The following is a 25,147-nucleotide window of genomic DNA, read 5'->3' as shown; positions in this document are numbered from 1 at the left end:
ATAATGTTATACCCCCACTGCAACTCCTTTACCTCCTACACATTGCTGACCAGAAAAAAACTTGATAAAATAACTGTCAACCAACATAAATATATATCCAAAGATATCCTCTTTTCCTAACAACTGAAACATTGATAAACATGAAGAAATACATGTCAAGGTAGACTAAAATAAAATTGTATGAATTAGTAATTTGGTAATTCAGTATGCTGTCTCAGCAGTAAAGAATTTGCCTACCAGTTCAGGAGTCTCAGGAAATGCAGGTTCGATCCCTGGATCAGGAAGATCTCCTGGAAGAGAAAATGGCAACCCACTCCGTATTATTGCCTCGGAAATCCTATAGACAAAGGAGCCCAGCGGGCTTCTGTCCAAATGTCTCAAACAGTAGGGTAAGACTGCGTGCGAGCAGCATATGTTGAGATTACCTCTGCACATATATTCACATAGGACTTCCTTGGTGTCTCAGAAGGCAAAGAATCTGCCTCGAATGCAGGATATCTGCTTTCAGTTCCTGGGTAAGGAAGATCCCCTGGAGAAGGGAAGGGCAACCCACTCCAGTATTCTTGCCTGAAGAATCCCATGGACAGGGGAGCCTGGTGGGCTATAATCCATGGGGTCACAGTGTCAGACACAACTGGGTGACTGACACACACATAGGAACATGCACACCCACAGGTAGTTTACATGACAATTAAATCAGTTTCGGAGAAGGCAATGGCACCCCACTCCAGTACTCTTGCCTGGAAAATCCCATGGATGGAGGAGCCTGGTAGGCTGCAGTCCATGGGGTCGCTAGGAGTTGGACACGACTGAGAGACTTCACCTTCACTTTTCTCTTCCATGCATTGGAGAAGGAAATGGCAACCCACTCCAGTGTTCTTGCCTGGAGAATCCAAGGAATGGGGGAGCCTGGTAGGCTGCCATCTATGGGGTCACACAGAGTTGGGCACGACTGAAGCAACTTAGCAGTAGCAGTAAGTCAGTTTTAATATTGGAAGATATCATGAGATGCTCAAAATTTAAGCCTTTTAAATCAGTTTAACCTAGATTCTAAATTGTTCCCATTCATTTAAAATATTTCCTTAAACCCCTATCATTAAATTCCTTCTCTGTTAAATTGCTTTAAAGTCTAATGTATTTTATTTTTATTCATGCTATAAAATATAAAACTTTCAACATGGAATCTTTTGGGGTTCAACTTGATTTTAGTACATAATGTTCTCACATTGGATGAGGAGTTAATTAATAGTTTGTGGCACATTTCCATCACAAATTCTAAGAATGATGTACTTGATTGAATGGCAATTTATAATCTTATACAAAAGTACACAATTTCAACTGGAAGTAAGTCTCACCACATATTGTTCCTTTCCATTATCAACAAATGACTACAGGATGAACAAATGATTACTTGGCAGTCATTTCATTCTAAGAAAAAAGAAATCTTTTGAAAATATTTTAAGAACTATAGAATTAAAACAAAATTATGGCTTATGCTTATGTACACACTTTTGATTTTTTGCAGCCTAATTACTGATCTCCTCAACCACTCTTTCTCTTTCATATCTGTTATTTCCCTAGAAGAAGGTGTTTCTAAAAATCAAATAGTCTGTCTTTAGGTAGAAAATAAGTTTTGGAAATGTTTGTATGTGATAGAATACTGCAATCATCTTTGTTCAGTTCAGTTCAGTCTCTCAGTCATGTCCAACTCTTTGCGACCCCATGAATCGCAGCACGCCAGGCCTCCCTGTCCATCACAAACTCCCGAAGTTCACTCAGACTCAAGTCCATCGAGTCAGTGATGCCATCCAGCCATCTCATCCTCTGTCGTCCCCTTCTCCTCCTGCCCTCAATCCCTCCCAGCATCAGAGTCTTCTCCAATGAGTCAGCTCTTCGCATGAGGTGGCCAAAGTACTGGAGTTTCAGCTTCAGCATCATTCCCTCCAAAGAAATCCCAGGGCTGATCTCTTTCAGAATGGACTGGTTGGATCTCCTTGCAGTCCAAGGGACTCTCAAGAGTCTTCTCCAACACCACACTTCAAAAGCATCAATTCTTCGGCACTCAGCCTTCTTCACAGTCCAACTCTTACATCCGTATATGACCACAGGAAAAACCACAGCCTTGACTAGACGGACCTTTGTTGGCAAAGTAATGTCTCTGCTTTTCAATATGCTATCTAGGTTGGTCATAACTTTCCTTCCAAGGAGTAAGCATCTTTTAATTTCATGGCTGCAATCACCATCTGCAGTTATTTTGAAGCCCCCACAAAATTAAGTCTTACACTGTTTCCACTGTTTCCCCATCTATTTCCCATAAAGTGATGAGACCAGATGCCATGATCTTCGTTTTCTGAATGTTGAGTTTTAAGCCAACTTTTTCACTTTTCAATTTCACTTTCATCAAGAGGCTTTTGAGTTCCTCTTCACTTTCTGCCATAAGGGTGGTGTCACCTGCATATCTGAGGTTATTGATATTTCTCCCGGCAATCTTGATTTCAGCTTGTGTTTCTTCCAGTCCAGCGTTTCTCATGATGTACTCTGCATATGAGTTAAATAAACAGGGTGACAATATACAGCCTTCACGTACTCCTTTTCCTATGTGGAACCAGTCTGTTGTTCCATGTCCAGTTCTAACTGTTGCTTCCTGACCTGCATACAGATTTCTCAAGAGGCAGATCAGGTGGTCTGGTATTCCCATCTCTTTCAGAATTTTCCACAGTTTATTGTGGTCCACTGGAGAAGGGAATGGTAAACCACTTCAGTATTCTTGCCTTGAGAACCCCATGAACAGTATGAAAAGGCAAAATGATAGGATACTGAAAGGGGAACTCCCCAGGTCAGTAGGTGCCCAATATGCTACTGGAGATCAGTGGAGAAATAACTCCAGAAAGAATGAAGGGATGGAGCCAAAGCAAAAAGAATACCCAGCTGTGGATGTGACTGGTGATAGAAGCAAGGTCCAATGCTGTAAAGAGCAATATTGCATAGGAACCTGGAATGTCAGGTCCATGAATCAAGGCAAATTGGAAGTGGTCAAACAAGAGATGGCAAGAGTGAATGTTGACATTCTAGGAATCAGCAAACTGAAATGGACTGGAATGGGTGAATTTAACTCAGATGACCATTATATCTACTACTGCGGGCAGGAATCCCTCAGAAGAAATGGAGTAGCCATCATGGTCAACAAAAGAGTCCAAAATGCAGTACTTGGATGCAATCTCAAAAATGACAGAATGATCTCTGTTTGTTTCCAAGGCAAACCATTCAATATCACAGTAATCCAAGTCCATGCCCCAACCAGTAATGCTGAAGAAGCTGAAGTTGAACGGTTCTATGAAGACCTACAAGACCTTTTAGAACTAACACCCAAAAAAGATGTCCTTTTCATTATAGGGGACTGGAATGCAAAAGTAGGAAGTCAAGAAACACCTGGAGTAACAGGAAAATTTGGCCTTGGAGTACGGAATGAAGCAGGACAAAGACTAATAGAGTTTTGCCAAGAAAATGCACTGGTCATAGCAAACACCCTCTTCCAACAACACAAGAGAAGACTCTACACATGGACATCACCAGATGGTCAACACCAGAATCAGATTGATTATGTTCTTTGCAGCCAAAGAGGAGAAGCTGTATACAGTCAACAAAAATAAGACCAGGAGCTGACTGTGGCTCAGATCATGAACTCCTTATTACCAAATTCAGACTTAAATTGAAAAAAGTAGGGAAAATCACTAGACCATTCAGGTATGACCTAAATTAAATCCATTATGATTATACAGTGGAAGTGAAATAGATTTAAGGGTCTAGATCTGATAGATAGAGTGCCTGATGAACTATGGAATGAGGTTCGTGACATCATCTTTGTAAGTGTATAGAATAACTTATTATCAGGGTAAAAAATAAAACAATTCTAATCAATTTAGTGGTGGTAGGGTACAGAACAAACACATACTTTGGTAGCAAGAGCCCCCACTTATATTTCCATGTGACTTTATAGCCCTATGTTCTTCAACATGTTATTTAACTTTTTTCATTTCCTAATGTATAAAATAGGACAAAAATAGTAACACACCACAGCATTGTTGTGATCATTATGCTCACATTTAAAGTTCCTAATAATGCTAAATGAGTGATATTTCATGGATTCAAATTACTCATAATTCATACAAATAAAAGGATTTCTTTTCCCATTTGCCTATAAGCATTTCCATGAAAGATTAAAATAGACATAAAGAACAAACATATGGACACATGGTGAAAAGGAAGGAAAGGGTAGGTGGGATGGATTGGGATTAACATATACACATTATTATGTATAAAATAGATAACTAATAAGAACATCCTGTATAGCACAAGGAACCCTTCTCAGTGTTCTGTGGTGACCTAAATGGGACAGAAATCTAGAAAAGAGAGGATATATGTACACATATAACTGAATTATTCTACCGTACAGCAAGAAACCAATACACCATTGTGAAGCAACTATATCCCAATAATTTTTTTAAAAAGACTTATTTGCAAATTATATATACACTGTGCAGTTTTCATTGAGTTCTATTTTATTCTAATATTTAACTCTTCAAGTATAGTCTGTTGTTCCAATGAATATAAGAGCTCCTTAACAGCAGCTGCTGCTGCTGCTAAGTTGCTTCAGTCGTGTCTGACTCTGTGCGACCCCATAGATGGCAGCCTACCAGGCTCCCCCATCCCTGGGATTCTCCAGACAAGAACACTGGAGTGGGTTGCCATTTCCTTCTCCAGTGCATGAAAGTGAAAAGTGAAAGTGAAGTTTCTCAGTGGTGTCTGACTCTAGCAACCCCATGGACTGCAGCCTACCAGGCTCCTCCGTCCATGGGATTTTCGAGGCAAAAGTACTGGAGTGGGGTGCCACTGCCTTCTCCGCCTTAACAGCAGGGCCACTCTTTAATATTCTTGCCCACCCTGGCACCAGTCTTTTTGATAAAAGTCCTGAAGGATGTAAAAACTATATTCTAATAAAAGCCAAAACCAAAAAAAAAAAAAAAGCATACCTGAAGTTTTACAACCAGTTGAGATTTTAGACTGGCATACAAAATTTTTCCATATTACCATTATTTACCATTATTTTTGCATTTAGGTGGTTGTATTTCCCTTAGATAATGAAGAACAACCTTTCCTGCCAAGTTTGTGATGGCTTTCCTGCACTGAAAACATGTTCTTTCATTAGAAACCCACCAGAGCCACAACAGGTACATGGATGGAGAGAGATCTCAGATCTCAGAAACAGGTACACAACTGTAACAAATTAGAGTGTATTTGAAGTAGATGTTTATGTCACGTCTAAACTATAGACAACTTTTGACTAAGGAGCCAATAATGCTCTGCAATGAGAGATAAGAGCCACGGCATATGGAAGCAATTATTTTGCTGCCAAATGCAGGAATAGAGATCAGTGAACAAGTAAAATTTTGACAAGAGATAAAAAAGGAAAATACAGTAAAACAAGTATATTAATTACCCCCAACAAAAAATTTCATCCACATTTACTAAGAAAAGATGTAAAATTAAAATAACATTTGCAGTTTCTTTTATATACAAATAATTGTGCATTTCACTCTTCTCTGAGTTAAGTCATTCTCAAGTTTACCTGTTGTTTTATTTATAAAGTTTTGGGTTAAATTTCACTGAGTGCATTTTTTTAAAACTACTTACTAAATCACATGAAAAGTGGACCCCAAACGATAGGGTAAGAATCTAGGTTTTTTGGAATAACAAATCAGGCAAGCGGCATTTCATGTAGAATTTTCTTTCTCTTGTTTGGCTACCTAATATACAACACAAATATGTGACATTGCTTATTGAAAGTGGTTCCGTTTTATTGAATTTAATAATTTACACACAAACCAAACCAGTCACATAAAGCCATTCCTTTTCCCTTTCATTTTACAACACTATTCTGTTTATGTTTTATAAGCATGTGCATAGATTATGCCCCATTTTTATGAAAGGTCAACAGAGAATCATCTTGTCAGTGGAATTATGGACCATATTTCTACACATTTTTCTCTAAATCCTATTAAATTATATTTTGAATATAAAACACTGGCACTTAAAAACGACATTTAAAAAAATAAAACATATTTTAAAGGAATTCATAGCAGTATATAAAAACATGTATTAGTTTCCATGTATATAAGAAACTAATATGTTTCAAAACAGATGCCAAATTTAAGCCCACTTTTTCAAATATTTTGAATTGTTGAAAAGGGATTTCATTCAAAAAACAGGTCAAGCAAAAATCAGCTTCTATGAGCAGAAAGTCAGTTTGGTGAACTGTCAGTAAATCCCTAACAGCACAGAAGGAAAAAGCTATTTCACTGATGTATGTGAAAGAGCCTAAGCAGCTAAACTTCAGAACTAGGAGCAAAGGCTACAAGGCTTACATTTGGAAAACACACACACACACAATACAAAGAACCCACATATTTTACTATGCAGCAAAATGATGCCAAAACCTTTTTGCTTTAGAAACACTCCCGAGAACTGAGGAGATACACAGCCAAAAGTCCTCCCAGTTTAATCTGAGATTTCATTTGACACTTTAAATCAGTAAATGTTAGAGCCTGCAGAACTTTAAAGAGTATGTCATCCAACCTCCTCGTTTTATAATAAAAAGCTCACTGGATTTGGAGTCCAAACACCTGAGTTAATTTCCTAAACAATATTTAATGGTCAAGTTTCCTTAAGCATGCCATGTAACCTCTGAGCCTCATTCTCTGTCTACAAAACAGGCAAAATGATATCTACATTGCAGGTTTGTAAGGATAATTGTGTTCGTTCTTCACTGCTGCTGTAACAAATTACTGCAAACTTGGTGGCTTAAAACAAACTTACTGTCTTATAATTCTGAGACCAGAAGTCTGAAAAAGGGTCACAGTAGGCTAAAATCAAGTTATTTGCAGGCCTGAATTCCTTTTGGTGATTCTAGGGGAGCGTCGCCTTACCTTCCCCAGCTTCTAGAGGCTGCCCGAATTTCTTGGCTCTTTGCTCCCTTCTTCCCACTCTGACACTGACTCTCCTGCCCCTCGCTCTCTCTCACTTCTAAGGACTTTTGCCTACACTGGGGCCACCTGGGTAAACCAGGATATTCTTCTTGTCTCCGGGTCAGCTAATCAGCTGCCTTAATTCTATCAGCAACCTTAATTCCCCCTTTCCACTAAACAACTTACAGGTTCTGGGTAGGACATGACCGTGTTTGAACAGGGGTTATTATTTTGCCTACCATTAAAAGTACTCAAATAATACATCACAAAGTATTTCATGTATGTAAACAAACTTTGTTAGGAGAAGTAGGGAAACAATGTTTAATGCTGTTAATCAGCTGAAGAACTCACCTTGGCCCCAGGTCTCCTAAAGACCTGAGCAGAATGCTACACACCACAAGATGCCCATCTTGCAGGAAGCACATAAAGGCAAGACCACAAACTTGGCTTAGATTTAGTAACAGACACCAGACACACGTCTGCTGTCAATACTGGAGAGACAGACAGTTAATTGTAGGGAATCATGGCTTTCTGGAGAAGAAATTTGTGACTATAAGTTGCCATGGGAACCATTGCTGGGGGTGGAAAAACCTAAACTCTAATTGACAAATAGCTGGAGGCTGAGTGTAGACAGCTCCGATGGTTAAGAACTCCAAGGGGACTCAGCTATGCGGGTCCCACATTGCTGTGATATTCACCTAGAGAGCTCAACCAGATTCCAACAGTAAACATCAGAGAAAAATGCCTTCTTGCTTCCTTTCAGAAGAGGTAAAAAGAAACCCTTTTGAAATAGTCCAGAGAACTCTGTTCCTCTTAACAAAGGACTGCCCTCAGCAGAAACTAATTAACCAGAGCCTAACCTGCAGAAACTAATCAACCAGAGCCTTACCTGCTGGAGTATTATCAGAGTCTACCTAACCTAAGAAAAGGGAATATCAAACTCCAGTTGGCTTTAGCATTCCACCTGGAAGATGGGAAATATTCAGTTCCAGCCCACACTAGCCATCTTGTTCCACCTAAGTGGGCAGAAAAAACTGACAAACACTTCTGAAGTTCACAGTCCAGGGGCAAAGGCTTACCAAAAGCCTGAGACCTAATCTTAGAACTACAGAGTAAGTTTCCTGCAGTCACACCTCATCACCACATAATTAAGGCCTATTTACAGCAAGGCCTTTTAGTTAGTATATCATGTTCAGCTATTAAAAAAAAAAAATTACAAGATATACCAAAAGACAAAAACACAATTTGAAGAGACAGAGCAAGTGTCAGAACCATACATGGCAGGGATGTTGGAATTATCAGGCCAGGAATTTAAAACATCTGTGATTAATATGCTAGGGGATCTAATGGATAAAGAAGAGAACAGATGGATAATGTTAAGTAAAGAAATGGAAATTCTAAGAAAGAACCAAACCAAATGCTAGATGAAGATCACCATACAGAGAGGAAAATTACATTTGATGGGCTTATTGGTAGACTGGACAGGCTGAGAACATATCAATAGAATCCTCAAAAAAAGAAAAGCATTTGTTTATTTTTGTTTTTATTGTCATTACTCTAGGAGGTGGGTCAAAATAGATCCTGCTGTGCTTTCTGTCAATAGCTGTTTCACTTCATTGTACAGCAGAAACTAACACAATGCTGTAAAGGAACTATATCCCAATTTAAAAAAAAAAAAAGAAAAGTAAAAAGACAGAATATCCAAGGACTATGGGACAAATACAAAAGATAACACATGCAGAATGGGAATACCAGAGCAGAAAAAAAGAGAGAAAAGGATAGAAGAACTCTTTGAAACATAATGACAGAATTTTCCCAAATTAATTTCAGGCACTAAACCGTAGATCCAGGAAGCTGATGGAATATCATATATGGTAAGTCCCAATAAAGCTAAGTCTGCTGCTGCTGCTGCTGCTAAGTTGCTTCAGTCGTGTCCGACTCTGTGCGACCCCATAGATGGCAGCCCACCAGGCTCCCCCGTCCCTGGGATTCTCCAGGCAAGAACACTGGAGTGGGTTATCATTTCCTTCTCCAATGCATGAAAGTGAAAGTGAAGTCTCTCAGTCGTGTCCGACTCTTTGCGACCCCATGGACTGCAGCCTACCAGGCTCCTCCATCCATAGGATTTTCCAGGCAAGAGTACTGGAGTGGGTTGCCATTACCTTCGTCTAGGGTTATTATTTTCACACTACAGAAGATAAAGTCAAAGAAAAAACTCTTGAGAAGTGTTAGAGGAAACAACACCTTACTGATAGAGGAAAAAAGAAAAAATTATATCTGACTTTTCCTCAGAAAACATATCAGTAATAAAGTGGAGTGAAACATTTAAAGTGCTGAGAGAAAAAAATCCACCGGCATAGAATCCTTTACCCTGCAAACTATCTTTCAAAAGTGAAGAAATTAACACTTTGTCAGACAAACAAAAAGTATTGCCAGTCAACCTGCCTTGAAAGAAATGATAAAAGAAGTTCTTTAGAGAGAGGGAAAGTTATATAGCTCAAAATAACAGATCTACATAGAGAAAGGAGGAGTACCAAAGATGGAATGTTGTGCTGTGCTTAGTCACTCAGTCACGTACAACTCTGTGAACCCATGGACTGTAGCCTGCCAGGCTCCTCTGTTCACAGGGCATTCTCCCAGCAAGAATCCTGGAGTGAGTTGCCATGCCCTCCTCCAGGGGATCTTTCCAATTCAGGGATTGAACCCAGATCTCCCACATTGCAAGCAGATTCTTTACTGTCTGAGCCACCAGGGAAGCCCAAAGATGAAATAAGTGAAGATAAAATAAAAAGGTTTTATTTTTGTTGTTCTTAATTGATCTGAGAAATAAGTTTGTTCAAAAGAATAGCAAAAATGTATTTGATTTTATATTATAAATGTACATATACACATATATAAGTGAAATGAATGACAGCAATGATATAAGGGATGGAAGGAAGAATTAAAATTATTTTTCTATTATAATGTACCTCACACAACTTGTGAAATCATACAGTATAATATAAAAGTGGCGTTGAATTGGTTTTAAGTCAACATTGAAAACTCGAGGGCAACCACTAAAAGGGGAGAAAAAAGGATTGATAAGCTAAGTGTGATTCTGTGAAACTAATACTCATCAAGGATGCTGGATGGTGAGCTGTAGTACAAAAATAGAAAAAGAGAGAAATTGATTACTCACAAGTGTTGGAAGAAGTACCTGGCAAATCTTGAAGGATCACACAGAGAAGTCAATACAGAGTGCAGACAGAGGGAGAGGCAGACTAGGGCACATGCAGTCAGATAGGAGGAGTTTCCTCTTATTCAGCCTTTTGATTCTATTCAAGTCTTTAGTTGATTGGATGAGACCCACACATATTAGGGAGGGCAATCTGCTTTACTCAGTCTATGAATTAAAATGGTAATTTCATTTCATCCAGAAGCATCCGCACAGATGTACATTCCCAGAATTATGTTTAAACCAATTGTCTGGGCACCCATGGCCTCGTCAAGTAGACACCTAAAATTACCCATCACAGGGATCTCCTGCCCACACTAGGGAAAGAAAATCTGAAGATTGTGCTAAGAAACCACAGCAAATGATTTCACCAACTGATTTTTTTTTTTTTCATCTTAGTTTTTAGGATGATGACTACTACAGAGAAACCTGTTATCTATAGCTTATATTTAAATTCTATAATGTCAAAGAGAAACTGTACTGAACTGTACTGTTAAAAATGGTAAAAAAAAAAAAAAAAAAAGACTTTAAACCAAAACAATATTGTAAAGTAATTAGCCTCCAATTAAAATAAATTTATATTAAAAAAAGAATATTATAATATGGGCCAAGATTATTGCAATAGAGACGAAAGATTGAACTCAAGGTGAAGAGTTTTTAAGCACTAATATAAGCTAGTGGAAAAGTCCTAGAAGACATGAGAAGGCAGGTTGATCAATGTGATTAGTCCATCTCTGCTAATTCATACTTACAGAAATTAGGCTCCTACCTTCCTACAGAAACTGGGAGACAGGCATTCTATCCTTCTTGGTAATTATATTTCAAAGAAATAGCTCTCAAATTTTAGAGAAAAACATTCCTGGGATGTAAAATTTGTAAGAGGCTGGGAGAAAATTTACATCTCAAAAAGGCAGAAAAAAAATTTACAATTCCAAGTTTTCTAAAGTACACCTTCTAAGAAAAAGGTGGTCAGGGGCCTACAATCCGGATGAAACCTATATAAATTAGAGGGAAATACTAAGGACATGGTGGCTCAGCTAATAAAGAATCCACCTGCAATGAAAGAGACCTGGGTTCAATCCCTGGGTTGGGAAGATCCCCTGGAGAAGGGAAAGGCTTCCCACTCCAGTATTCTGGCCTGGAGAATTCCATGGACTGTATAGTCCGTGGGGCGCAAAGAGTCAGACATGACTGAGTGACTTTCCCTTTCACTTTTTAAAGGAAATCTTGGTCAATACCAAAATTTAAACCTCTTTAGGTTATCACTGAAAGAAAAAAACTGGGGCTTGGTATATCATTGCTAAATGCATAATTGCAGGACTATTTGTAAAAACTAGGCACTTTTATACTTTTTCACTGACAAATATTTAAAATTTGCGTGCTATATGTTAATCAATGGTAGTATATAATCACTGCACTGTGCTTTGAATAGATATGAGATATTACTAATTAGCTGAAGTAAGTGATACTTGGATTACTAGGTAATAACAGTGAGATTACTAGCATCCAGGGGACTTCTACAGCTACAAGCAGATGGAAAAGTTTTTAATGCACATTGAGTAAAATTGCAGACAAATGTTTACCTATTCCCTCTTGTTCTTGCTTCTTCTTTACTATTGCACTTGCTTTTGCAAATATTGTCTCCAGAAAAACTACATACTCACTGTTAATATTTCCATTTATATTCTTAAAATTAGAAATAGCAGGTAAATTAAATGTATTTCACTCTAAGCATTTTCTTTTTTAAATTTAAATATATGCGATGATTCTAAGAAACAAATCTAGGGGGTAAGTACTTTTTATTCAACAGTATATTATATAATATATACAATAGTATCAGTTCAGTTCAGTTCAGTCATTCAGTCATGTCTGACTCTTTGCGACCCCATGAATCACAGCACGCCAAGCCTCCCTGTCCATCACAAACTCCTGGAGTTCACTCAGACTCACATCTTCGAGTCAGTAATGCCATCCAGCCATCTCATCCTCTGTCATCCCTTTCTCCTCCTCTGTCGTCCCCTTCTCCTCCTGCCCCCAATATTTCCCAGCATCAGGGTCTTTTCCAATGAGTCAACTCTTTGCCTGAGGTGGCCAAAGTACTGGAGTTTCAGCTTTAGCATCATTCCTTCCAAAGAAATCCCAGGGCTGATCTCCTCCAGAATGGACTGGTTGGATCTCCTTGCAGTCCAAGGGACTCTCAAGAGTCTTCTCCAACACCACAATTCAAAAGCATCAATTCTTCGGCATTCAGCCTTCTTCACAGTCAACTCTCACATCCATACATGACCACAGGAAAAACCATAGCCTTGACTAGACGGACCTTTGTTGGCAAAGTAATGTCTCTGCTTTTGAATATGCTGTCTAGGTTGGTCATAACTTTCCTTCCAAGGAGTAAGCGTCTTTTGATTTCATGGCTGCAGTCACCATCTGCAGTGGTTTTGGAGCCCAAAAAAATAAAGTCTGACACTGTTTCCACTGTTTCCCCATCTATTTCCCATGAAGTGATGGGACCGGATGCCATGATCTTCGTTTTCTGAATGTTGAGCTTTAAGCCAACTTTTTCACTCTCCACTTTCACTTTCATTAAGAGGCTTTTTAGTTCCTCTTCACTTTCTGCCATAAGGGTGGTGTCATCTGCATATCTAAGGTTATTGATATTTCTCCCGGCAATCTTGATTCCAGCTTGTGTTTCTTCCAGTCCAGCATTTCTCATTATGTACTCTGCATATAAGTTAAAAAAGCAGGGTGACAATATACAGCCTTGATGTACTTCTTTCCCTATTTGGAACCAGCCTGTTGTTCCATGTCCAGTTCTAACTGTCACTTCCTGACTTGCACACAAATTTCTCAAAAGGCAGGTCAGGTGGTCTGGTATTCCCATCTCTTTCAGAATTTTCCACAGCTTATTGTGATCCACACAGTCAAAGGCTTTGGCATAGTCAATAAAGCAAAACTAGATGTTTTTCTGGAACTCTCTTGCTTTTTCCATGATCCAGCAGATGTTGGTAATTTGATCTCTGGTTCCTCTGCCTTTTCTAAAACCAGCTTGAACATCAGGAAGTTCACGGTTCACGTATTGCTGAAGCCTGGCTTGGAGATATATAATAACATTAAGTTTCTTAAAATGTTAAATATTCATGGTCAGTCACTTCAGTCATACCAGACTCTTTGTGACCCTTTGGACTGTAGACCGCCATGCTCTCCTGCCCATGGGATTTTTCAGGCAAGAGTACTGGAGTTGGTTGCTATTTCCTCCTCCAGGAGACTCTTCCCAACCAGGGATCAAACCTATATCTCCTGTATCTCCTGGGCATTGCAGGGGATTTCTTTACCACTGAGTCACTGCGGAAGACCAAAATGTTAAATTACCATATAAATTATGCACTCTCTTTCATCTTTTTTTTTGTCTTGTCCAGAAATATTCTAGTTTATTTCTCCAGTTGGCAATACTTTAGCTCATATCCACTGACCAACTTTAATTATACTTCCATTCCCATTTCTTTCACTGAGTAATTTATTCATTTTTCAACAAATACTTATTGAACACCAGGACATATCAGGCATTGTGATAATTACTGAAAATAGAGAAATTAAGAACACTCACTGAGTACTCATTATAGTTTTCAAATAATTACCTTCTGGGAGATTTTTTTAATGTAATATAATCACAGAAAGCAAAGTGACCAGACCTGAGGGAGATGAGGAAGTTTTCACAGAAAAAGTGATATTTGATTCAATTTAAAACAGAGTGGTAGCTTCTTTTTAATCTTCTGGTATCCAGTGGGGGGGGAATGTATTTTACTGAATAAATGCACAGCAGTAAATAAGGCTTCTTTTTTTTTTCCAGTTTGTGAGAGATACTTATTCAGGAGAATAAATGAGGGCTAGAAAAGATAAATTATACTAATATTCTACTAAATGTAAGCACAACATGTAGGCTTATATTTCTAAAGGTCTTATTGTAGAAAAATTATTTCTTCTAGCAATACAACAAAACAATATTTTTTAATGTACAAGTTTTTTGATAAAGGAAAAAAAATGCTCAACCTGCATATAATTCTTAAAAATTCTTACTTAGGCTCTTTTTCACACACAAAAATCATGGCATATTTTAATGACACTCAAGGGCAACAAAATCCAAATTAGTTCTGAAATCTTTTGTTAAAAATATTTCCAGAAATGTGCTGCTACTGCTTATTATGATGATTATTTTCATGTGATTACAAGATATTCATGTAAACACTGAGTGAGAAAATATCCACCTATCCAGCTAAACATTTTGTTTGTATAAATTATGCATTTTGAACATATCTTACATACAACACATATACTATTAGCATTAACTGAATTAATCAAAGTGAAAAAATATTAAGGAAGTTTAAAATATCCAGTGTGTAAAAACTCTAAAACTGGCTAGGAAGAAATATCAATGAATCATTAAAGAGAATAATAAATAGATTCTCAGATCTAAATGAAACTTGTTGACCATAAATGTAAACAAACAAACAAAAATTAATGAATAGAAAAGCAATGAGAAATGAGAAGAAATAAAGCAAATAGAAACAGGCAATCAAATAATCATCAAGTATTAAAATGGAAAAGCATGATACAAAATATGCATTACAACAGTTATCTCTACAAAGCACAATACTGAAAATAATTAACACTTTGACTAGATACAATACTAAATTATTCATAACTATTAAAGTCTGTTAGAGTGTATGACAGACTTTCTAGGCGTGCTTAGTCGCTCAGTCATGTCCGACTCTTTGCAACCCCATGGACTGTAGCCCTCCAGGCTCCTCTGTCCATGGGGATTCTCCAGGCAAGAAAACTGGAGTAGATTCCCATGTCCTCCTCCAGGGGATCTTCCCAACCCAGGTATCAAACCCAGATCTCCCTCATTGCAGGTGGATTCTTTACCGTCTGAGCCACCAAGGAAGCCCTAGTTAGCTACTTTATTATATAAAGGAAAAATTGTGAAAGCTGTAATATTTTTTTCTTTTAAATAGAACTTTGGCAAATGTATGTGAAATCATAAAGCTGTTAAAACCAATGAAATGGAATATGTCTCTGAAACTTCAGGGGAAAAAATCCCAGTAAACAGATAGCCATAACTTCAAATATCTGAGTTTTGCAGCATAAAGGAATAGTTTTATCCAACCATTAAATTATAATTCAAAAAATGTATGAGACTATTCACACATTTATCATTATTTCAGTAAGTTAAAGTATTCACATGGCAATGGGATAAGCTACTCCCTCAGCTAAATGCTGCCTGCTTTAAAAATGATCAAATTTAAAATCTTATTTTATGGGTCAATAAAAGATCATATACTAAATCAGGGCTCCCCTGGTGGCTCAGATGGTAAAGACTCTGCCTGCAGTGCAGGAAAAAGTGAAAATGAAAGTGTTAGTCACTCAGTCATGTCCGACTCTTTGGGACACCTTGGATTGCACCCGCCAGGCTCCTCTGTCCATGGGATTCTCCAGGCAAGAATACTGGAGTGGGTTGCCATTTCCTTCCCCAGGTGATCTTCCCAACCCAGGAATTGAACCCAGGTCTCCTGCATTGTAGGCGGATTTTTTTTACCACCTGAGCTACCATCAAACCCTGGGCTTAACAAATAAGACATAAAACATACAATAATTATTTAGTTTATAAAAGCCTTTTGACAGTTGTCATGAGTTAGGTAAAATTAAAAATAATTCATCAGCTTAACTTATAATGACTTTATCAACTTATTTTCAGGCTGTTAAAGGTATATTTCTCTTGTACTAAAATTTTCTACAATAAGACTCCTGATGACTAATTTAGAGAGCATTAAGATAATCATTTAAGTTTTAATTTTAATACATTAGACTATTTATTGCTGTGATTATCCAGCCAAGAGCATATATAATAAACACTAGTTGTGATAGTAATAAATATTTTCAACTCTCTATAATTATACATATATAATATATAGGTATATGTGTACTATATAATAGTATAACATATATTAATATTATATAATATTAGTGGTATATACACATGTATAAATTGTCATTACTAATTATAATAATGATAATTATCACATAAACAATATCTTATACATACCTCATTATAGTATTGTATCATTTTATAATATATAAAATTATTTTAATACTTGTTTGTTGTTTTTTAGTTGCTAAGTCATGTTCAACTCTTTGCAACCCCTTGGACTATAACCCATCAGGCCCCTCTGTCCATGGAATTCTCCAGGCAAGAATACTAGAGTGGGTTGCCATTTCCTTTTCCAGAGGATATTCCTGACAAGGGATCAAACCCACGTCTCCTACTACTAGTAATAACAGTAATAAATGAACCTGTATGAGGGATAAAGACAAAGTTTACAACTAGCAGCAGAAACTCTGGAATCACTTCAATGATGACTTAAATCTCCAATTTTGGGGCCTTGGTGCAGAGGAGATTTTTTTGTGTCTATTATGCTCCAACAAAAAGCACAAAGAAAGGTAAATTAGCTTCCAAAATATTATTATGATTATCTGTTTGGAAATCAAACAAATCTACTTAATGTCAGTTTCAAAAAGAGTGAGTATGTTTTCACTTTAAATGATCTCAGAGTTATCAAGACCTTTGCACTCAAATATTATCTGACAGAAAAGTTTTGATTTCTAATATTAGTAAATTGTTCACCCTAAGTAATGAAAATGAACAGAATTAATTTTAAAAATTTCATTCTTTTAAATGAGGCATGAGTAGAGAATAAACCAGGAAGACACAATCTCCCACTACTTCCGGAATAGCAAAAAATAGCAAGACCACTTGTAAAGAGCCAGTATCTCATGGATGGGAACTAAGGAGAAAGGTATGACACGGATGAGGTGCACTCAGGGCTGGGATTTCTGGAAGACACACTGTCCTTCTTCAGATGTGTTGAGATCCTCAGGAATAATGATAGGTCCTGATTAAGTGGTGCAAAATAGATACTCTAAAGCAGTCAGCTGAGGACCACCACATCCTACCAGCACCTTTCTGAGGAAGATGCCTGGATTTTTAAGAAATAATATTTTCCCAAAACCAAGGACAGAGGCAATAGAGTATGAGCAATTTGTACCACTTTTCTCTTTTTCATTTTTATCCATAACTCTCAAATTAATAAGCCTCTTTTTTTTCTCTGTAGAGTTTGCTGCATGAAGAGTATATGATTTACTGAAAACATCTTGGGATATTGGATAAATGTATAACTGGTTCTCTTAAATCAATTAAAATGATATTGAATCTATTCTACAGTAGCATCTATAAGCTAATTAACATTTTTAGTCTTGGTTTCTTTAGGTATGAAATGGGAATATAAATTACATTTTCTTGCTGGGGTCATTATGAGGATTCAATGATTTAAGGCTGAAGTCAGCAAACTTTTTTCACGAAAAGCTAGATAGTAAATACCTTCTACCATTGGGCTGTGTAGATTCAGTCTCAAAGCCTCAGAGCTGGTGCTATAGGATGAAAGCATTTACAGGCAATGTGCAAAAGAATGTGGGTGGCTGTGTTTCAATAATATATTATTTACAAAGAAGGGCAATAGATGAGATGTGGAGTATAGACTGTAGTTTGCCGACCACTGCTATAATGTATGAAAAATGATTACCACAAGTCTTGTAACAACGTCATTGAAAGTTATTATTATGACCGAATCTTAATTTAATGTATCTATTTAATGTCAATATTATTAGTCAATAGTAATCAAAAGCTCATTCTTTATTCAACAAATATTTCAAGAATGCCTCTCTAAGTAATTCACTGCATCAGATTATTTACATACTATGTCTCCTCTGGAGTAGTCTATTGGATATAGTCCATAAAGGCAGGCCTTCCAGAGCAGAGAGTAGCTGAGAAATGTGGGGAATGGATCAGAAGGGAAAAAAGGACATTAGTAGATATATCTTATCTTAATTAATCACCATTGAAACACTTAACTTGAATAGCAAGCTCCTCCTTTTCTGAAACAGATACTGAGGCCAAAATAAGTATCTAAAGTATTATGCATAAAGCCACCTAACTACTAAGTATTATCTGAACTCAGGGTCTTCAGAAAATAGAGCCTATATTCTTATTCTTCTGCCTAACTATGCTCTGCTGCCTGCCTTGAAATATGAATAATATCTCAGAAATGCTGAACTCAACAATCTCAGTATCTCATATAACTCAATGAAGGTTAAACTAGGCATATCATTGACCATTATCTGGGAACTCTTGAAGAGGCAGAAAAACACAGAGCCAATTAACTGAATGGCTTGTGGTGGCTGACTGAATTCATATGTCTCAATCCTAATATGGCCTCAAATTATTTAAACTGCTAGAAAATTTATTTTTAAAAAGAATCAATTTCCTATTTCCAACAACTAGATAAGATATGTAATAAAAACATTATCAGTTTAAAAATATACAAATGATGTCTTAAAATTTAAAGAAGCAACATTACAAAGAGAAGAGAGTAGACACCCAAGCCACTATTTTCCCTGAGAGAATTTTCTAAATCTGACTGGGAGTCTGGAATTTAATTGATCTCAAGTAGGAGATAAGGCTGGGGCTACTATAATAACAAAAATTATATGCATATAATTTATAATGTCAAAATTAATAAAGGTAAAATATGGATTGAAACAAAGTAAAACATAGTTAAATCAAAGATCAAGAAAGTACAAAATTGAAAAATAAAAAAAAATTGTAGACCAAACAAACACACATAAAAACACAAGTTAAGACGATGGTACATAAATTTTCATGTACTGAGGAAAAATTTATGAAAAGTAGCTATGATCAGGGCACTAAAAATACAACCAAATAATTTAGAAATTAAAAATAAAAATGTGACTAAAATATGCAGCACATTTATAAATATATAGTATTTTATATAACATCTCACAATTTTAAGTAATCTATTTCAAGCTGGTTTTAGAAAAGGCAGAGGAACCAGAGATCAAATTGCCAACATCCGCTGGATCATCAAAAAAGCAAGACAGTTCAAGAAAAACATCTATTTCTGCTTTATTGACTATGCCAAAGCCTTTGACTGTGTGGATCACAATAAACTGTGGAACATTCTGAAAGAGATGGGAATACCAGAACATCTGACCTGCCTCTTGAGAAACCTATATGCAGGTCAGGAAGCAACAGTTAGAACTGGACATGGAACAACAGACTGGTTCCACATAGGAAAAGGACTACGTCAAGGCTGTATATTGTCACCCTGTTTATTTAACTTATATGCAGAGTACATCATGAGAAACACTGGACTGGTAAACACAAGCTGGAATCAAGATTGCCAGGAGAAATATCAATACCCTCAGATATGCAGATGACACCACCCTTATAGCAGAAAGTGAAGAGGAACTCAAAAGCCTCTTGATGAGAGTGAAAGAGGAGACTGAAAAGGTTGGCTTAAAGATCAACATTCAGAAAACGAAGATCATGGCATCTGGTCCCATCACTTCATGGGAAATAGATGGGGAAACGTGGAAACAGTGTCAGACTTTATTTTTCTGGGCTCCAAAATCACTTCAGATGGTGATTGCAGCCATGAGATTAAAAGACACTCCTTGGAAGGAAAGTTATGACCAACCTAGATAGCATATTGAAAAGCAGAGACATTACTTTGCCAACAAAGGTCCATCTAGTCAAGGCCATGGTTTTTCCAGTGGTCATGTATGGAAGTGAGTTGGACTGTGAAGAAGGCTGTGTGCCGAAGAATTGATGCTTTTGAACTGTGGTGTTGGAGAAGACTCTTGAGAGTCCCTTGGACTGCAAGGAGATCCAACCGGTCCATTCTGAAGGAGATCAGCCCTGGGATTTCTTTGGAGGGAATGATGCTGAAGCTGAAACTCCACTACTTTGGCCACCTCATGCGAAGTGTTAACTCATTGGAAAAGACTCTGATGCTGGGAGGGATTGGGGGCAGGAGGAGAAGGGGACGACAGAGGATGAGATGGCTGGATGGCATCACTGACTCGATGGACATGAGTCAGAGTGAACTCCGGGAGCTGGTGATGGACAGGGAGGCCTGGCGTGCTGCGATTTATGGGGTCGCAAAGAGTCAGACACGACTGAGAGACTAAACTGAACTGAACTGATGGGTTAAGCAAGACATTTTAATGAAAATAATAAAAACTATAGAAGAAAATTATAATGAAAATACTACCTAATTTAACCTGAGATATACCTGAAGTGAAGTTTTAGAAGCAAATATATATAAAGCTTCAGTCAGTCAGTCAAGTCAGTTCAGTCGCTCAGTCGTGTCCAACTCTTTACGACCCCATGAATCCCAGCACACCACGCCTCCCATTCCATCACCAACTCCCGGAGTTCACTGAGACCCACGTCCATCGAGTCAGTGATGCCATCCAGCCATCTCATCCTCTGTCGTCCCCTTCTTCTCCTGCCCCCAATCCCTCCCAGCATCAGAGTCTTTTCCAATGAGTCAACTCTTCTCATGAGGTGGCCAAAGTACTGGAGTTTCAGCTTCAGCATCATTCCCTCCAAAGAAATCCCAGGGCTGATCTCCTTTAGAAGGGACTGGTTAGATCTCCTTGCAGTCCAAGGGACTCTCAAGAGTCTTCTCCAACACCACACTTCAAAAGCATCAATTCTTCGGCACTCAGCCTTCTTCACAGTCCAACTCTCACATCCATACATGACCACAGGAAAAACCATAGCCTTGACTAGACGAACCTTTGTTGGCAAAGTAATGTCTCTGCTTTTTAATATGCTATCTAGGTTGGTCATAACTTTCCTTCCAAGTAAGTAAAAGTAAATGGTTATTGGCTTCATTTCCCATCTGTGCTTGGAAAACTGAGTTGCTCATAGGACTCTATTTCTTGGTCTGAGAACTGTTTCAGTTCAGTTCAGTCACTCAGTCATGTCCAACTATTTGTGACCCAATGAATCACAGCACGCCAGGCCTCCTGTCCACACTAATCCCAGAGTTCCCTCAAACTCATATCCATCAAGTTGGTGACGCCATCCAGCCATCCCATCCTCTGTCGTCCCCTTCTCTTCCAACCCCTAATCCCTCCCAGCATCAGCATCTTGTCCAATGAGTCAACTCTTCTCATCAGGTGGCCAAAGTACTCGAGTTTCAGCTTCAGCATCAGTCCTTCCAATGAACACCCAGGACTGATCTCCTTTAGGATGCACTGGTTGAAATTCCTTGCAGTCCAAGGGACTCTCAAGAGTCTTCTCCAACACCACACTTAAAAAGCATCAATTCTTCAGCACCCAGCTATCTTCACAGTCCAACTCTCACATCTATACATGACCAGTGGAAAAACCACTGCCGTGACTAGATGGACCTTTGTTGGCGAAGTAATATCTCTGCTTTTCAATATGCTATCTAGGTTGGTCATAACTTTCCTTCCAAGGAGTAAGCATCTTTTGATTTCATGGCTGCAGTCACCATCTGCAGTGGTTTTGGAGCCCCAAAAAATAAAGGCTGACACTGTTTCCACTGTTTCCCCATCTATTTCCCATGAAGTGATGGGACCGGATGCCATGATCTTCATTTTCTGAATATTGAGTTTTAAGCCAACTTTTTCACTCTCCTCTTTCACTTTCATCAAGAGGCTTTTGAGTTCCTCTTCATTTTCTGCCATAAGGGTGGTGTCATCTGCATATCTGAGGTTATTGATATTTCTTCCGGCAATCTTGATTCCAGCTTGTGCTTCTTCCAATCCAGCGTTTCTCATGATGTACTCTGCATATAAGTTAAATAAGCAAGGTGACAATATACAGCCCTGACATACTCCTTTTCCTATGTGGAACCAGTCTGTTGTTCCATGTCCAGTTCTAACTGTTGCTTCCTGACCTGCATATAGGTTTCTCAAGAGGCAGGTCAGGTGTTCTGGTATTCCCATCTCTTTCAGAATGTTCCAGTTTATTGTGATCCACACAGTCAAAGGCTTTGGCATAGTCAATAAAGCAGAAATAAATGTTTTTCTGGAATTGTCTTGCTTTTTTGATGATCCAGTGGATGTTGGCAATTTGATCTCTTGTTCCTCTGCCTTTTCTAAAACCAGCTTGAACATCCGGAAGTTCACAGTTCACATATTGCTGAAGCCTGGCTTGGAGAATTTTGAGCATTACTTTACTAGTGTGTGAGATGAGTGCAATTGTGCAGTAGTTTGAACATTCTTTGGCATTGCCTTTCTTTGGGATTGCAATGAAAACTGACCTTTTCCAGTCCTGTGGCCACTGCTGAGTTTTCCAAATTTGCTGGCATATTGAGTGCAGCACTTTCACAGCATCATATTTCAGGATTTGAAATAGTTCAACTAGAATTCCATCACCTCCACTAGCTTTGCTCGTTGTGATACTTTCTAAGGCCCACTTGACTTCACATTCCAGGATGTCTGGCTCTAGGTGAGTGGTCAAACCATTATGATTATCTGGGTCCTGAAGATCTTTTTTTGCATAGTTCTTCTGTGTATTCTTGCCACCTCTTCTTAATATCTTCTGCTTCTGTTAGGTCCATACCATTTCTGTCCTTTATTGAGCCCCTCTTTGCATGAAATGTTCCCTTAGTATCTCTAATTTTCTTGACGAGATCTTAGTCTTTCCCATTCTATTGTTTTCCTCTATTTCTTTGCATTGATCACTGAGGAAGGCTTTCTTATCTCTCCTTGCTATTCTTTGGAACTCTGCATTCAGATGCTTATATCTTTCCTTTTCTCATTTGCTTTTCACTTCTCCTCTTTTCACAGCTATTTTTAAGGCCTCCTCAGACAGCCATTTTGCTTTTTTGCATTTTTTTTTCTCATGGGGATGGTCTTGATCCCTTTCTCCTGTACAATGTCACGAACCTTCGTCCATAATTCATCAGGTAATCTTTCTACCAGATCTAGTCCCTTAAATCTATTTCTCACTTCCACTGTAATCATAAGGGATTTCATTTAGGTCATACCTGAATGGTCTAGTGGTTTCCCCTACTTTCTTCAATTTAAGTCTGAATTTGGCATAAGGAGTTCATGATCTGAGCCACAGTCAGCTCCCTGTTTTGTTTTTGCTGACTGTATAGAGCTTATCCATCTTTGGCTGCAAAGATTATAATCAATCTGATCAGTGTTGACCATCTGGTGATGTCCATGTGTAAAGTCTTCTCTTGTGTTGTTTAAAGAGAGTGTTTGCTATGACCTGTGCTTTCTCTTGGCAAAAGTCTATTAGCCTTTGCCCTGCTTCATTCCGTACTCCAAGGCCAAATTTGCCTGTTACTCCAGGTGTTTCTTGACTTCCTACTTTTGCATTCCAGTCCTCTATAATGAAAAGGACATCTTTTTTGGGTGTTAGTTCTAAAAGGTCTTGTAGGTCTTCATAGAACCGTTCAACTTCAGCTTCTTCAGCATTACTGGTTGGGGCATAGGCTCGGATTACCATGATATTGAATGGTTTGCCTTGGAAATGAATAGAAATCATTCTGTCATTTTTAAGATTGCATCCAAGTACTGCATTTCAGACTCTTTTGTTGACCATGATGGCTATTCCATTTCTTCTGAGGGATTCCTGCCCGCAGTAGTAGATATAATGGTCATCTGAGTTAAATTCACCCATTCCAGTCCATTTAGTTCGCTTATTCTTAGAATGCCGATGTTCACTCTTGCCATCTCCTGTTTGACCACTTCCAATTTGCCTTGATTCATGGACCTGACATTCCAGGTTTCTATGCAATATTGCTCTTTACAGCATCGGACCTTGCTTCTGTCACCAGTCACATCCACAGCTGGGTATTGTTTTTGCTTTGGCTCCATCCCTTCATTCTTTCTGGAGTTATTTCTCCACTGATCTCGTGTAGCATATTGGGCACCTACCAACCCTAGGAGTTCCCCTTTCAGTATCCTATCATTTTGCCTTTTCATACTGTTCATGGGGTTCTCAAGGCAAGAATACTGAAGTGGTTTACCATTCCCTTCTCCACTGGACCACATTCTGTCAGACCTCTCCCCCATGACCCGCCCCTCTTGGGTGGCCCCACATGGCATGGCTTAGTTTCATTCAGTTAAACAAGGCTGTGGTCTGTGTGATCAGATTGGCTAGTTTTTTGTGATTATGGTTTCAATGTGTCTGCCCTCTGATGCCCTCTCACAACACCTACCATCTTCCTTGGGTTTCTCTTACCTTGGACGTGGGGTATCTGTTCATGGCTGCTCCAGCAAAGTGCCACCTCTGCTCCTTACCTTGGATGAGGGTATCTCCTCATGGCTGCCCCTCCTTACCTTGAAGGTGGAATAGCTCGTCTCAGCCCTCCTGCACCACGCAGCACATTGGTATTTTTATTAGTTGTGCATTTAGGAGTTCTGCACATTTCCATGTGTGAAGAAGCAAACACTTAAAAGGAAGATCTCAAGAATAGTCAAGTTATCCCTGAAGATAAATCAGGCAGAAAAATAATAACAGTGTGATATTGGTAGATATTGACAAATAGATGGACTGGAAGAGAGAACACAATTGCATACATATAGAAACCTGAGATTTGATCAATTGACTTGCATTATACATTATACAAAAGCATCAATTCTGGATGACCTAAGCTCTTATATATAGAAGCCAACACTAAAACTTAAAAGAAAATATAGAATAGCTTCAATCATCTTGCTCTATATTGAGAAACATCACTGCAGATGGTGACTGCAGCCATGAAATTAAAAGATGCTTACTCCTTGGAAGGAAAGTCATGGCCAACCTAGATAGCATATTCAAAAGCAGAGACATTACTTTGCCAACAAAGGTCCGTCTAGTCAAGGCTATGGTTTTTCCCGTGGTCATGTATGGATGTGAGAGTTGGACTGTGAAGAAGGCTAAGCACCAAAGAACTGATGCTTTTGAACTGTGGTATTGGAGAAGACTCTTGAGAGTCCCTTGGACTGCAAGGAGATCCAA

This window comes from Bubalus bubalis, chromosome 20, assembly GCF_019923935.1.
Source record: "Bubalus bubalis isolate 160015118507 breed Murrah chromosome 20, NDDB_SH_1, whole genome shotgun sequence".
Classification (NCBI taxonomy): domain Eukaryota; kingdom Metazoa; phylum Chordata; class Mammalia; order Artiodactyla; family Bovidae; genus Bubalus; species Bubalus bubalis.
Note: the sequence above shows the minus strand (reverse complement) of the source record.